Consider the following 17,291-nt stretch of genomic DNA (forward strand, 5'->3'; position numbering starts at 1 on the left):
AGGGTATGTTCACACGGCCTATTTTGGGCCGTTTTTCGGGCCATAAACGCCTGAAAAACGTCCGAAAAATCGGAAGCAGAACGCCTCCAAACATCTGCCCATTGATTTCAATGGGGAAACAGCGTTCTGTTCCAACGGAGCGTTTTTCACCGCGTTTTTTTATGCGTAAAAAAATGGCAGTGAAAAAGAAGTGCAGGACACTTCTTGGGACGTTTTTGGAGCTGTTTTCCATAGACTATTAAAAAAAGCTCCAAAAACGGGCGTAAAAAAACGCAGCGAAAAATGCAGCTAAAATTGCGAGTGGCACAAAAAATGTCTGAAAATCAGGAGCTGTTTTCTCTGGAAAACAGCTCTGTATTTTGAGACATTTTTGACTCTGCGTGTGAACATACCCTCAGGGTATGTTCACACACTTGACCAAACACGTCTGAAAATACGGAGCTGTTTTCAGAGAAAACAGCCTCTGATTTTCAGTTGTTTTTGAAACTGAAAATTAAGCATCTTTTAATTTGGAGCTTCTTTTCAGGCTTCCTTTTAGGCATTTTTGGAGGCGTTTTTTTGAGCCGTTTTTCATAGTTTTCAATGGAAAATCAGCTCCAAAAAACGCCTCAAGAATTGACATGATACTTCTTTTTAATAGGCTATGTTCCTCCTGCAAAAACTGCTCCAGACGGTTTTTGCACAGTGGTTTGACAAAAACTCGTCAAAACTCTCGTCGAGGCATTTTTTTCTGACTAATTGAAATGGGGTTTTGGAGGCGGAAACCGCTTCAAGATGGGTCATGATGCTTCTTTTTACCGCGAGACGTTTTTTTTACTCGCGGTAAAAAAAACTCGTCCAACTCCCATTGAAATCAATGGGAGGCATTTTCGGGCGGTTTTTGAGGAGTTTTGCGGCGTGGTTTCCGCGTCAAAAAACTCGTCAAAAAACAGGGCCTTACACTCCGTTTTTTTAAAACAGAGCCGTAAAAAGACGCCCCGTATGAACTAAATGCTGTTTTTCCCATTGATTTCAATGAGCAGATGTTTGTAGGCATTCAGCTTCCGTTTTTTCAGGCGTTTTTCGAGCCGTAAACACCCCAAAATACGCCTGAAAACACTGCGTGTGAACATTCTTTAAGGGTATGTGCACATGATAACTGCAATTACGTCTGAAATTACGGAGCTGTTTTCAGGGGAAAACAGCTCCTGAATTTCAGACGTAATTGCATGTACTCGCGTTTTGCGGGGCGTCTTTTACGGATGTAATTTGGAGCTGTTCTTCATTGGAGTCAATGAAAAACTGCTCCAATTACGTCCCAAGAAGTGTCCTGCACATCTTTTGACGAGGCTGTAATTTTACGCACCGTCGTTTGACAGTGACGTGTAAAATGACAGGTCGTCGGCACAGTACATCGTAAAGTCCATTGAAAGTAATGTGCAGATGTTTACTGACGTATTGGAGCCGTTTTTTCAGACGTAATTCGAGGTGTTAAACGCCTCCATTACGTCTGAAAATAGGTTGTGTGAACCGAGCCTAACAAGGAAAATGCAGGTTAAACATTTTGATGTGAAAACAGCATTTCTGCATAGTGAACTAACTGAGCCAATTTACATGGAACAACCATCAGGATTTAAAGATGAACAACGAACAGACTTAGTGTGCAAACTTCAGGTTTCATGGAACGTCAAAATAAATGAAGTGCTTACAGATGAAGGCTTTTAGAAGAGTAAGGCAGACCCATGCCTATACACAAACAGACTGACAGACAAGGATTTTTGTGCTCTTATATGTGGATGATCTAATAATCTGTTTTGAGCAAGAACGGGATGAAACAAAAATACTACAATCTCTAAATGAGAATTTTGAGACCAAAGATCTTGGAAACATAATCATTACCTCGGTATTCAAGTTGGAAGAGAGGAATACGGCAGTTTTCTTCTGGACAAAAGGAACAAGATTCAAGAAATGATCGAAATTTTTGGCCTTAAGGATGCAAAACTAGGACTGCCAGGATATATTAACAACCTTACCTGCCCAGGACCTTACACCATTACTTAACTTACAGACACCTTCTTTGTGGAAATGTGGAAGTGGCCACAGCTTTACTGATTATAACACAAATCGGCATGAAGACATCCTTATCTTCTTTCTCCAATTAATCCTGTAATTGCCGATGATCGCTGTTATCCATCAGGCATGTAGGGTTCTAAATCTACCTTCATAGCCGTAATTTTCTGCCAAGGAGTGGAACTGAGAAACCTGCTCAATCCCCCGACCACCCCCACTAAGCAACGCCAGTCCCCGATCGGCACCATCCAGGTCCAAGAGGAAAGATGTCGAGCCCAATATCGTTCAAATGCACTCCATCTGACGCCATCAAATCTGCGTTATCCCCTTATAAGGACTGATGCTGCAATCCCACTCCACCTACGGAGCAAACATAACGCGACACCCGCATGTTAAGTAACCTGCGCACTTTGTCCAAAGCCGCCATGTCCCTGGCACCCTGCCAAACTGTACGTGCCACAATTTCGGACCACACCACTACACAACGTGCAAAAAGTTGCTGAAAGCGCGCCAGATCAGTGCGTATCAATGACAACAATTCGGCCATTTTTACTTGACCAATGTCATTCCCTCCCGCGTGGACAATAAGGACACAGGTCCATTCGTGTGCTTGCTAACTGACACTATTTCTGGCAGCAACTGCACCCACCGTAGTCCCCGGACACCTTTCCAATGGACATCTGCCTCGGAAAGGCCTAAATTAGGGCCAAGAGGCCTCCGTACAGCACGGACAGCCGCCCAATGCACGTAGGAGTGCCCCATGTTCCATATCTGGGGGCGGCGAGACCCTGATGAGAAAGAAAATAGGGCAACTTAACAATATGAAAAACGGGAAAGAGGGAATGACACAAGCGGCAACAGGAAATAAGCTAAAACAAAGTAAGGGGGGAAGGAAGGGCTAGAGAGGGGAAGGGGGAGATTGAGAAGGAAATGCAAGAAACAGCAAAGAAAAACCACATCAACTTCAAACCAAATCTGGCCTAACATAAGACTTAAAACTATTAGAGCTCCATCTACCCAAGCGCATAATAACGCCCGAGTCCAAACCCAAAGCGTCCGCTTCAGTGGCAGCGCCAATCCGGAAAGAATGAGTACCAAATTCGCTAGGCGGCAGCCCCAGTTGTCTCAAACTAGCCTTAAAGACTGCTTCAAATTGGAAACGCGACAAAGGAGAACCATTTTTGTGTATTAAAAATTGTAAACCAACCACCTGAACCAACACAAACTTTTTAACCAATGCCACGTGGCAATACAGACCCCCAACCCTCCCTACAGACAACCAGGAACCCCTCCCAATTTGGTCTTAGACCGCCTAACACAAACCCGAAGGGAATCACCAAATACCACCACATCAGGCCCGGAGAGTCCGCCACATTTGTTGACACTGGGCGGAACTAATTCACCCACTCACAACGCTGCAAAGAAAGCCAACAAAAAAGCCGCGCCAAACAAAGAACATTCATACGCATCCCGGCAAACATAACATAAAGTGGACAATATCCGGCCCAACAGCGCGAACGACACTGGTCGTCTCGTATCGCGAGAAACCACCTCCTTCTTCCAACCCTTAAGCGTCTGTCGTATTACAAACTCTTTAGTTACATCCCTGACTCCCCACAATTTTAACATAAAGGCCACTCCTGCTAAACGTTTACTAGCCGTGGCCGCACTACAACCATCCTGACGCAGCCTGACCAGAAAATCGAGAGTGAAATCAAGGTGACAACGATATTGTGATGGAAAATTACCCCCCGCAGATTCCAACCACCGATCCCATGCTCTGCAATGACTGCTCCAAGTCGACGGTACTACAGAACCCTTCAACAGACTCACAAGTTCTCCTCGACCAGGGCCCACAAGTGAAGAGGCGGGAACTCCCCTTCTGCCAAAGCTGCTGGGTGAAATTCCCGGAAAAGGGACAACTGCGAATGAGACAAAACATCGGCCATCACATTACAAACCCCCGGGACATGTTTCGCACGAAACCATATGTTCAGCTATAAACACTTCAAAACCAAGCAACGTAACAATGCTAGCGCAGGTAAGGAACTGGACAACAAGTCATTCACCGCATGCACAACAGCCGTATTATCAGTCCAAAATATTATCCTCCAACCTATGTCCCCACAAATCTATAGCAACTATGATTGGAAAAAGTTCTAGCAACGTCAAATTACGTACTACCCCTAAATTACTCGAATGAGAAGGCCAAGGGGACCTACACCAACTCCGGCCTAAGATTGCCCCAAACCTATCGCTCCCACCTGCATCTGTGAACAGTTGCAAATCAACGCTTGACATTTCGAGTACCTGACAAACCACCCGCCCATTGAACGAATTCCAAAAAGACTGCCACACAAACAAATCCTGCTTCATGCTGGATGTTACCCTGATAAAATAATCCGGATTCTGAATTCCCCTAGTCACCAAGGACAAACGCCCTATGGGAATGATGCGACAGGCAAAAACCAATAAACCCAACAATGACTGTAGCTACTTCAACATCACTTTTTTAGACTCCATTACCTGGTCGATTTGGGACACCAAACTCGCCAACTTATCATCGGGCAACCGAAAAATCATCTGTACGATATCGATTTCAGCTTTTCTTCCGAAATAGGAACTCCAAAACGAGCCATCATCTGGCGAGAAACCCGCAACAACGCACTGTACAAACCAGAGCCCTTAGGGCCTATGAAAAATAAATCATCCAAATAATGAATGACCGAAGAAAACCCTGATTCAAAACGAACTACCCATTCTAAAAAGGAACCAAACATTTCAAAATATCTGCAAGATATAGAACATCCCATGGGAAGGCACATGTCTACATAAAAGGAACAGTCTTAAAAACAACCTAGCAAATGAAAACACTCTGGATGAATCGGCAACAAATGGAAAGCCACTTCAATATCAGATTTTGCCAAGAGAGCACCCTGCCCTGCTGACTACACTAACCGAACCACAACATCAAAAGAAGTGTACAAAACAGCCGCATCCTCCCTGGAGATCCCGTCGTTGACCGATCCCCCATGGTGAATGGAAAGGTGGGGATTAAGCCTAAACTTCCCCTGCACTTTTTTAGGAACCAGACCAAGGGGGAGAGCCTCAGATTAGGATAAGACGGCTTGCTGTATGGACCAGCCATTCTGCCCAATTCTACCTCCTTTGCCAGTTTATTACGCACTACATCAACATTCTCATTGATCGACTTCAAATTGTCGGCCAAGAACAAGGTTGAGGAATACTCAAAAGGAATAACAAAACCGTATGAAAAAACATTAGTGAGACCTCGGCCTCCCACCTCCTGTGGTAACGCTCTAATCACGGCTCCATCTCGAGAACGCTCACCGGCGTTCTCCGCTGCACCGGAAGGTGGTGCCTTGACAGGCTGCTTATCTCTCTGGAAACACCTGAGCGCCGAATGAGTGCCCCCACAGATGGAGCATTCATGCCGGAATTTGCACGTGGCAAAGAACCAACAGTGACCCTCGTTGTAGAGCCAACAGGCTCCAGTGGGTGGAGCGGCCGCAGTTGGAAAGGGGCGAAACTGTCTACTATCTTGCGCTAAAATCAGTTGCAACCAAACATCAGTTGCCCTTGACGCCCAACCAATATCAGGCATCAAAGCCAAACGGCGACAAAATTCTTTGCCATAGCGCCACCAGGCTGCACCCCCGTGTAACCTGTGGGCACTGAAAATCGTGTCAAAATACACAAACAATTCTGCCCCCTTTTCAGGGTAGCGCTAGCAAATAACATGGGCCAGGGTAGAATAACCCTGTATCCAGTTGCCAAAAGTCTTTGCAATCCTAACCTTCTTTTCCGAACCTCTCCCAAATACACGCTCCTTATCGAGAGTCACCTGATCAACGGAAACCAAAGACCAAATATCCACAAATTCATTTTTCCAAATTTTTCTCTTTGGTCTCCACTGACAAATGAATCCCTAGAGGAGCGAACCCACAAAACAAAGAATCCCTAAAGGTCAAACTCGATAAATTAGCCTCTCTCTCAGACAGGGGTGGAACAGAGGGAACTGACGCTCCCTCATCTGCACTTAAACGGAACCTTTCACCTCCCAAAACATGTGCAGCTGATTGGACAGTATCAGAGCGAAGACATCACGCCTCCTTGCATTTTAGTTAGTTAGAAACGCCCCATTGACTGTTCAGGGGCTTATTTACATATCGGGCGCCAAATATAACGGCACCGATATGTAAATAACGGAGGGAGTTAGAAAAATAATTTTATGTGAGACGAGGTTTGTGAAGCCTCTCCTATAACATGCTGCACTCAGCTGCACATGTTTGGGGAGGTGAAACGTTCTCTTTAAGCCAGACACCAAGGCTTTCAACACAGAAACCATATAATTTCCAGATAATACAGTTTTGTTAAGCCATGCCGCACCGGAAGCCGACTCACCATTCCCAGAGGTCCCGCCGACTCCCGAGGGTAATTCGTCCACTTGCAGGGACACCGGAGCCACTGCCTGAACCTCCCCAACCAATCCGACAGGCGGAACAACCTGGGACAGCTGGACAAGCTCAGCAGAGAAATGATGAACCTCCTGACGTCGACCGCCTCTCTGCGTCCGCAAAGATTTCCTCGATGAACAACGCGGCGAATCGGATGAGGAGGATGAAGAAAAGGAGGAGGGTACATCTCTGGAAGATGACGAAGACTGCCGATCATGTGCCCTTTCTCTACTGGACCTGTGACGTCTGTGATGGCCATGGTGACGATGTTTCCCAGAACGACGTTCCCCCCCCCCCCGTCTGGAACACTCCCTCTCTGGACCTATGGAAGTAAAATCAAACAAGGCAGGAGAAGGGCAAACAGTATGAATACTCTCCCTGGCACTACCATCCCTAGAACCGGCCCTACTCTGCGTCAACCCCTGTGGGAAGGAGCCTATATGACCTGCATGCAAAGAATACAAAACGCTTGCTGCAGCGGAAGCCCCAGCGACAGGGCCAGGCTGTACACTACTCACTGCCTGCTTCCCTGCCACAGGACCCTTCTTTTTCTTATGTGAGCCGCCATCTTGCTTTTCGGCAGCCCGACGCTGAACCGGAAGTCCCGCCTCCGCCCTCTCTCCAACCACTTCCGGTTGAGCAGAGGCCATAGCAGTGGATGGATCTTCCAATACTGATTGTGCAATATTGTCTCAGTGATAACCCTCCAACTGTGGAAGAGTTTGTTAGATAAGTCAATTGGCTAATATCTCTAGAGAGGGGGATATACTCCAAAAGAAGCACTAGTCATAAGTATGTTACACTCAGGGCATATTGGTTAGAAGCTCCTGGTCTTGCTTCTTCTTATTATTTGATTAGAAATAGAGTCCTCGTTAGATGATAATTCTAAAATAGAGTGTAATTATTCTGGATAGTGGCCAAAATTCTCTGACCAGAAACCTGTTGGTCCAGGGCATCACCTTGATGAGCTTGTCAGAGCAATTACATGGTAGATATGAATATTTAAACTAAGATGTCTGACCTGTGAAGTACTCTTCCGACTGTTTCTAGGGCCTTTCCCATGGACAACCGCAAATTTCCGACATTAATAATACTGATGTAATCTTTGATTAAGCACCCTTTGGGGTGATGGGTACGTTCTAACTTGACCTATCTGCTTGCGTAGGTACCCAATGGCATAAATACGGAATGTATACGTACTATATTGTTCCATGTTTGGAAGGAGAAGGTGGAGGGGAGTAAGGGAAGTGGAGGGTGGGGGATTAAAGGAAATCTATCAACTTTTGTTTTCTGTTTATAAAAAATGGAGTAAAAACTTACTTGATTAAAAAAAAGAATGCTCACTCCACGCTAGTGGCCAGAGTGCATTGGGTGAAAACTATGGCCCACCCAACAAAATTTGTCTCTCCAAGCGCCTGTACGTGAAGTTTCGCAGAGTATTGCATTGCATTGCATAGGGAATTTGCAGGTTGTGCAATCTGTTTTTAACATCTTGGCGTTAAATAATGTCAGTTTTTTTAATGTCTGCAGAAAATATTTTTAAAAATAGTCAGAGGGATTTGCACCTTCTACTCTTTATGGTATCTTCACGATACACGTTATTTCTGCAAGACCTACCATATTTTAAAGGTCGTCATTTTTTATCGAAGAGGTTTGCAATGGATTGGCTACAATGGATTGGTTATTTCTGTGGACATCTATTTGCAGAGGGGTAAATCTGTCTTCCAGTTCACTAATTCTACCCTCTACCGTAGTGGTTATTTCAGAAACTGTTTGCACATCGTAGCGCAGAATACCTCCTTCAAGGAGCCCACTTGGAAGTTTAAGGGTATGTTCACACGCAGTAGCAAAATACGTCTGAAATTACGGAGCTGTTTTCGCCTGAAAACAGCTCCTGATTTTCAGACGTTTTTGTAACTACTCGCGTTTATGGCAGCGTATTTTATTGCCGTTTTTTTAGCTGTTTTTCAATGGAGTCAATGAAAAACGGCTCAAAAAATGTCCCAAGAAGTGACATGCACTTCTTTGACGCGAGCGGCTTTTTACGCGCCGTCTTTTGACAGCGACGTGTAAAATTTCACCTCGTGGGAACAGAACATCGTAAAACCTATTGAAAGCAATGGGCAGATGTTTGTAGGCATAATGGAGCCGTTTTTTCAGGCGTAATTCGAGGCGTAAAATGCCAGAATTACATCTGAAAACAGTGCGTGTGAACATACCCTAAGGAGGGAAGTGCAGAATTGCAGTTGCTCATAGCTGGAAAAATGACTTTGAGGGTAGGCTCAGATGTATCTGAAGGTAGTATGAGAGACATATCTGTGTTGACCGGCCTCACCTTTAGGCCTCATTTACACGAACGTGATATACGTCCGTGCGACTCGCGTGCTTTTCACGCGGGTCGCACTGACCTATACAAGTCTATGGGGGCATGCAGACAGTCCGTGAGTTTTGCTCAGCGTGAGTGCGCTGAAAAAAACTCACGACATGTTCTAAAATTCTGCATTTTTCGCGCATCACGCACCCATTGAAGTCAATGGGTGCGTGAAAACCACGAAGATCGCACGGAAGCACTTCCGTGCGAACTGCGTGATTCGCACAAGAGCTGTCAAACTGAATGTAAACAGAAAAGCACAGAACGGAGTATCTTAGAGATGAGCGAACCAAACTTCACCGGGTTCGGCCAAACTCGTTTTGACCGAACCCGGCAGGAGACAGTCACTGTCCAGGGTGCTGAAAGAGTTAAACTGGTTCAGCACCCTGGACAGTGACTTCCGATCCCAATATACGTGAACGTGTAAAAAAAAAAAGTTCTGACTTACCGATAACTCCCGGCTTCTTCCTCCAGTCTGACCTCCCGGGATGACAATTCAGTCCAAGTGACAGCTGCAGCCAATCACAAGCCAAGCACAGGCTGCAGCGGTCACATGGACTGCCGCGTCATCCAGGGAGGTGGGGCCAGATGTCAAGAGAGGCGCGTCACCAAGGACGCGTCACCAAGGACGCGTCACCAAGGCAAAGGCCGGGAAGTTCTCAGTAAGTACGAACCTCTTTTTTTTTAAACAGGTTAGTCGATATGGTGATCGGAATTCACTGTCGAGGGTGCTGAAAGAGTTACTGCCGATCAGTTAACTCTTTCAGCACCCTGGACAGTGACTGACGTCGACTAGCCTCATCTCTATGATGGCGGCTGCGCGAAAATCACGCAGCCGCGCATCATACACTGATGACACACGGAGCTGTCAAGTGCCTTTTGCGCACACAAAACGCTGCGTTTTTTTGCGTGCGCAAAACGCACACGCTCGTGTAAATCAGGCCTTAGTCAGCAGACGTGTGCGCATTCAACACTGCACTCAGAGTGCGTGTCATCTTCGACATTGCGGTGCCTGGCCTTAGCCTTAAAAATTTTGTGCAGCGGGTCACGGTGAGTATCAAACATTGGAGAACACAGCATGTGCTGGAAGTAGTGTGGAGCAATGGGTGAGCGGAATTCACTGTCTGAGAAGCTGGGACTCAGGTTAGCAGAGAGGATAATATGCAGGAGTTCTCACTGTATGCAGATGCTCACATTGCCGATGAGCAGGTGTACCAGTCTTCGTAAAAGCAGGCATGGTTTATTGTACATTTCAGAGCCTCACCTCTTCAAATCTGGATGCCACTAGAACACGACACACTTAAAACCAATAATCTGTCCTATTATGTCATTTAAAACCATCGCTTGCAACACGTGCAAGGATAAAATATTTATAGTATCGTGATTTATAAAATCTAGCGTACATTTTTTCAAAAATTACAACGCAGTTAGAGGAGGTACTCTTTACAGTTTCTAGCACCAGCTTCTGATTTTCCTGTCATATTTTAAATCCAAAAGCTTCTCAGAGTGAAGAAATTAAGTCTTTGGAAATGCTGACCCTTGATCACTTTCATGTGACCACTTATCAGAATTAGATGCAAACACCAATAAAAGTGTTACTTATCAGACAGGTCTAGTAATATATTGTGTAAAATATACAAAAATGGCAACAGCACATGCAAGATCAAAAATGGAGCCAGTCAACCCCACGTATATGCAATACATAAGAGACAACAAAGTTTGATCAGCACATTCCAACAAAATGAAGCAAAATGTGTATACAGATGCAAGGAAGCCTTAGGGTATGTTCACACGGCCTATTTTCGGCCGTTTTTCAGGGCCGTAAACGCCCGAAAAACGGCCGAAATATCGAAAGCAGGACGCCTCCAAACATCTGCCCATTGATTTCAATGGTAAAACGACTTTCTGTTCAGACGGAGCGTTTTTCGCAGCGTTTTTTTACACGTAAAAAAACGGCCGTGAAAAAGAAGTTCAGGACACTTCTTGGGACGTTTTTGGAGCCATTTTCCATAGACTCTAGTGAAAAAAGCTCAAAAAACGGCTGTAAAAACCGCTGCGAAAAACGCCGCGAAAATCGCGAGTGCCACAAAAAAAGTCTGAAATCAGGGGCTGTTTTCTCTTGAAATCTCCCCCGTATTTACAGACTTTTTAGTCTAGCATGTGAACATACCCTTTGGGTATGTTCACACGCAGTGTCAAAAACTTCTCAAAATACAGAGCTGTTTTCAAGAGAAAACAGCTCCTGATTTTCAGACGTTTTTTGTGTCACTCGCGATTTTCGCTGCGTTTTTCGCTGCATATTTTACAGCCGTTTTTGGAGCTTTTTTTACTAGAGTCTATGGAAAACGGCTTCAAAAACGTTCGAAGAAGTGTCTTGCACTTCTTTTTTACGGCCAAAAAATGCTGCTTCCGATTTTTCAGCCGTTATTCGGGCGTTTACGGCCCGAAAAACGTCCGAAAATAGGCCGTGTGAACATACCCTAAGAATGCAAAAACAATACAATATCCAAAAATGGCGACAGCACTCCGCGAACACTAATGCCACCTAAACAGTATAAATAAATAAATATGCATTGCTCCATTTTTTGATCTTGCACTCCTCCCATTCTGCCCTGGGTGATTTTAATTCGTTTAATGTGGGTTCCTACCATCCCCAAGTATATACACAAAAGAACTAGAGCATGTAGCCAAAAGTATATAACAATATGAAAATTTTATTACACAAATACGACAGACAATGTATTAAAAACATATAAGGACAAGACTCTAGTAAAGTTTATGGAGCGAAACATGAAAATTGCTGGATAACATGTAAAAATAGAAAGGCTGTATTAGATAACTGAAGCATCTATTCCAAACCCCAAAAATGGTTCCATACTGATTATCTCTAAACCCTGTAAACGTAGAAAACTAGTAGAAGGGGGAACGAAAGAAAGTGTCAGTGCATGCAAATAAACAGCTGCCTGCAGGGATAACTATGGGGGGATATTGGTATTACAAACAGTACCCAGCCCTTAAAAGAATTGCTTTTGGAGTTTATATACTTATCCCCAAGTATATGTAGGCTTAGTCCCAGTTCTGGGTGTATGAGCAGTGTAGGGACCCACCCAGGGGCGTAACTAGTAAAGACTGGGCCCCATAGCAAACTTTTGACTAGAGCCCCCCCTCCCCTGGGTATCACACAACCCCCCTGTAGATAATGCCTCCCTATAGACTCTGCCACACAGCGCCCCCTGTAGATAACGCCTTACAGCCCCCTGTAGATAACGCCATACAGCCCTCCCCTGTAGATAACGCCGTACAGCCCGCCCAGTAGATAACGCCTTACAGCCCCCCTGTAGATAACGCCATACAGCCCTCCCCCTGTAGATAACGCTGTACAGCCCGCCCTGTAGATAACGCCATACAGCCCTCCCCTGTAGATAATGCCATACAGCCCCCCCTGTAGATAACGCCATACAGCCCTCCCCTGTAGATAGCACCATACAGCCCTCCACCTGTAGATAACGCCACACAGCCCCCCTGTAGATAACGCCATACAGCCCCAAACCCCCCTGTAGATAACGCCATACAGCCCCCCCCTGTAGATAACACCATACAGGCCCCCCTGTAGACAATGCCATACAGCCCCCCTGTAGATAACATCATACAGCCCCCCCTGTAGATAACGCCACACAGCCCCCAACCCACCCCAAAAAAAATGGCCTATAGTTTGTCCTACAATAGAGATGTATCCCCTATCCACAGGATCGGGGATACATGTGTGATCGCTGGCAGCGATAAGGAGAACAGGGGACCGAAAGTCCCCCGAAGATCTCAGACCTCCGGGGTCTGCGCAGCTCAATAAAAATGAATGGAGCGCTGGTCACGCATACGCACAAACGCGACTGGTGCACAATTTATTTCTATGGAGCTGCCGACAGACCCCGGAAGTCCGAGGTTTGTCATGGAGAACTTCGGGGAACTTTCGGTCCCCCATTCTCCTTATCGTTGGCTGTCCCAGCTATCCCACATGCATGTCTTTTGTAGGAACAACCCCTTCAGTGGCGTCGCGCTTTAGCAGCCATAGCAGCCATAGCAGCCATAGAAGCTGCTAGCGGAGCCTCCTGTAATGGGGGGGCCATGCCGGTGGGCGGCACGGTCCCCCTCATGCTGCGTGCCCCGTAGCAGCTGCTGTTACAGCGGTAGTTACACCACTGGACCCACCTTATAGAGGTTGTCTTGTCGTGCCAGGTGGGATCACACAATTTGATTAAAATGTGCGCCAAGAACCTCACTATTGTAAGTTGATTCAGCAGCAATGCATATTTATTTATCTATGGTGTTTAGATGGCATTAGTGTTCACAGTGTGCTATCACCATTTTTGTATATTGTATTGTTTGGCAGTCTTAAGCGTACTTGCACCTGTATACACATTTTGTTTCATTTTTTTGGAATGTTCTGATCAAACTTTGTTGTCTCTTATGTATTGCAATATATTGTGTACATGATCCAAACCATTCCAAGAATTCTGGATTTTTGTTGTATTATCCATAGAGGCAAAGATATTATTATTCTGCTTGCCTTGTTTGTACATTGCAATATGCAAATTATTTTTCCTATTATTATAGTAAACATCATTGACAGATATCTATCTATCTATCTATCTATCTATCTATCTATCTATCTATCTATCTATCTATCTATCTATCTATCTATCTATCTATCTATCTATCTATCTATCTATCTATCTATCATCTATCTCCTATCTTTGCAATCTGTATACAACCATGTATGTGCATGCTCATCAGCCATTAAATAGTCTGCTAAAGGCTGATTGCTTTCAGACACAATTTGCAAATGATTCACATTTTACTCCCTGATCCAGGTAACTACATCAGAGACTACTTCCATTCCACATGTACCTGACCTGCATACAAAGTGAGAACAAAGCATTGCAATTCCGTGTGATCTGCCTTATTATACAGAAGTGGCCACGTGTAGGCAGGCACTGGGAAGAAAATACAGACACAGGGGTGTCACAGGAGTCACCGACAGTTGCGTCAGCAGTGAATCTATTAAGCAAATAGGAAAAAACTCATCTACACTTTCATTATTGCATACAAAATCCAGTGCAGAAAAGCTAAAAGCCTGCAAACATCTAAAAAATATACGAAAAGAAAAGGCTAAGTCAGTAATTGATAGGAATTATTTGCAGAATAGTGCTTAAATGAGTATTTCAACTAGAGACATGAAACTAAATTAATGAGGTCTCTTTCCACTGAGGTTATTTTAAAGAAATGGTGGGACTACTACATTTGGTAGTTCTTTAGTCAAAAACGCAAAACAATTTCAAAGAAACAAATGTCATTTGATAATCTTTTCAAAACCAACAGGACATAGCTGTAAGCGGTGCAGAAATAACAGTCACACCCAAACCTGTTGCTTGAGGGAGCCCAAAGGCTCCTTTATCACAAAAGAAGACACCAATATTATAAAAAGCACATGGCAGATTTTGCAATGGGGCCCACTAGCTTCAGGTTACACCTCTGAAGACAAACTTTCTTTCTCATTCAAAGCTCTATAACAGGTCTTACAATTTATACTGTAACCAAGTTGTTTCCTGGACTTTGGTGAATGGCACAACAAACATATGGAGGTCATGCCAATATAAAGTATAGAAATGCAATGTTAGGGACAGTTCACTTCTGTTTTTTTCCCTCCATCTGAGGTATTCGTCGGGAGGAGTCCCGACGTGTATCTCCTACGGAAGCTTGGTAGGTATATAGTGGGATACGTCACCTACATTTCCTGGGCTCAGCGCTACTTGAAGTGCTGTGCCCGGGTAAGCTCCTGATGTCACTGTCCATATATGGAAAAGATGTATATATGGAGACCCGGCCAGAGTATTGGAAGCACTATAGAGGGAGACCCTGAAGTCGCTGTTCATATGTGGACAGTGACATTTGCAACTTTAAAATGATAGAATCCCCGGCCTGAGTGTCGGCAACGCTCTGGGTCATCAGAAGCTTCTCCAGGGCCAGGATCCCAAGGCCGTGCTACCTGATGCACTTCCCGGGGATTCCAGCCCTGGAGAATCTCCCTGAGGTGGACATTTAACGTATACCTGTGACGGATGGCATACAGTGTCACACGTTACACATAGGCTCCCATGTAAAAAAAAGTAGACCATGCAGTATACTTTTTTTTGCGTGATCCCTTCAGAATGAAATAGTGAAGTCTAGTTTGTCATTCCATCCTCCCCAAAAAAAGTATACTGACGTATACCAGCCTGATGGAGGCCAAAGGTACACTTTTTTGGCTCCGTTGGGTTAATGGAGCCCTTTGGCCACGTTAAGTAGATACATTGGGAGCTTTCCCGTCGTTCACGCTAAACGTAGGGCAAAAATGTTATGTGAACAGGCCCTAAGTGATATACTGCAGTAGACCTTCCTATCCATGTAAAATAAATACATACACTGTGTGCAACTTGTCTCCTAAATGTTTTCCCAAAATGCACCCATATTATGTCCTTGCTAAAAAAAAAGGTGCTTTAGTCAAAAAAATTATATATTTCTTTTATATGTGAATTGACATCTACAGGTATAACATGAATAATTTCCAAAAGTAATTTACAAAAGTAACTGATTCTAAGTTACAAAATGTATTACAGTCTAGATCTGCCTTCAAAATTCTGCTGGCTTCAGAGCTTAAAACTCATGATGTCATGATTTCCACTCAAAGCTTGAAGTGATGATTTCTATTATGGGTGGTGTCGTCACTACAAAATGGACAGCACAGTAATCTGACTGAAAAACATACTCTGCCACTATAGGACACGCTTTTAAGGCCTCATGCACACGACCGTAGCAATGTACACGGCCGTGATTTTCGGGTCGGCCGGCCGCGGAGTGTCACCCACAAGCCACCTGCAAATTGCGGGCCGTGCACATGGCCACGTCCATTCTTTTCTATGAACCTGGACCGCAGAACACGGCCATAATAAGACATGTCCATTCTTTCTGCGGTCCAGGCTCCTGGGCCATGCACGGACCGTGGAAACCACGGTCGTGTGCATGGGCCCATAGAAATGAATGGGGCTGCAATTCTCCCGCAGATTTTCTGGGGATTTGCGGCCGCAAAAGCACGTTCGTGTGCATGGTTCCTAAAAGTTGTAAAGAATATGGGGAAAAGTTTTCTAACATTGCTAATGACATTATAACTAACAACTTTTCCTGGTTGAATGAAGGAATGGTCCAAAAAAGATTTTAAGGTAATCTGAACAGATGGCTGGTTATATATTTAAAATACTTAGACTTTTTAAATAATTTGATATCGTGTCACTAATTGAGTAATTGTATAAATTAAAGTGGTTTGACCAGAATCAAAAATTCATAGGATAGCTGATAATTTTCTGGGGACTCCATTGATTGTGAGAATGGGGGTCCCAAACCCCATATTCCTCCTAACTACCCCCTCTGCAGTGAGGAGGAGCTTAAAATCTATGTAAACCTTTGAACACTTTTTTTATTTTAATAAAACAATGTATCATTATGTTTTAAGAATGTTTTTATTTGTTTTTTTATTTTAAAAAATAAATACTTTTTGAGATACAGCTTTTATGTATCCTGTGTACATAGAAGCTATATCTTGCCCTCAAACACGAATCTGTCAGGTCAGCTGGACTGATGGTTCGGTGACACCAGGTCCAGCGTGTTTCTGACACGCAGGATCCAGCTATTATCAATCACATCCGAGTTCAGAACTTAGGCTGGGTTCACACGACCTATTTTCAGGCCTAATGGAGGTGTTTTACGCCTCGAATTACGCCTGAAAACACGGCTCCAATACGTCAGCAAACATCTGCCCATTCATTTCAATGGGTTTGCCGATGTACTGTGCCGACGACCTGTAATTTTCATGCGTCGCTGTCAAAAGACGGCGCGTAAAATAACAGCCTCGTCAAAGAAGTGCAGGACACTTCTTGGGACGTAATTGGAGGCGTTTTTCATTGAATCCAATGAAGAACAGCTCCACATTACGTCCGTAATGGACGCCCCGCAAAACGCAAGTACGAGCAATTACGTCTGAAATTTCCGGAGCTGTTTCCTCCTGAAAACAGCTCCGTAATTTCAGGCGTATCGGACGTGTACGTGTGAACATACCCTTAGATGTGATCGATAACAGGTGGATCCAGTGTCACCGAAGCCATCAGTCCTGCTGACCTGATGGATTAGGGTTTGAGCATAGGATACAGCTTCTATTTATCCTCGATACATAGAAGCTGTGTCTCAAAAAGTAAAAAATAAAAATTATAAAAAACAATGAAGAAGCTAAAACTTAAAACACCATAATACATTGTGTTTTTTTTTTAAAAAAGTGTGTAAAGATCGAGGGGGTTCCAGCGATGGGA

Source organism: Rhinoderma darwinii, chromosome 2 (genome assembly GCF_050947455.1).
Source record: "Rhinoderma darwinii isolate aRhiDar2 chromosome 2, aRhiDar2.hap1, whole genome shotgun sequence".
NCBI lineage: Eukaryota > Metazoa > Chordata > Amphibia > Anura > Rhinodermatidae > Rhinoderma > Rhinoderma darwinii.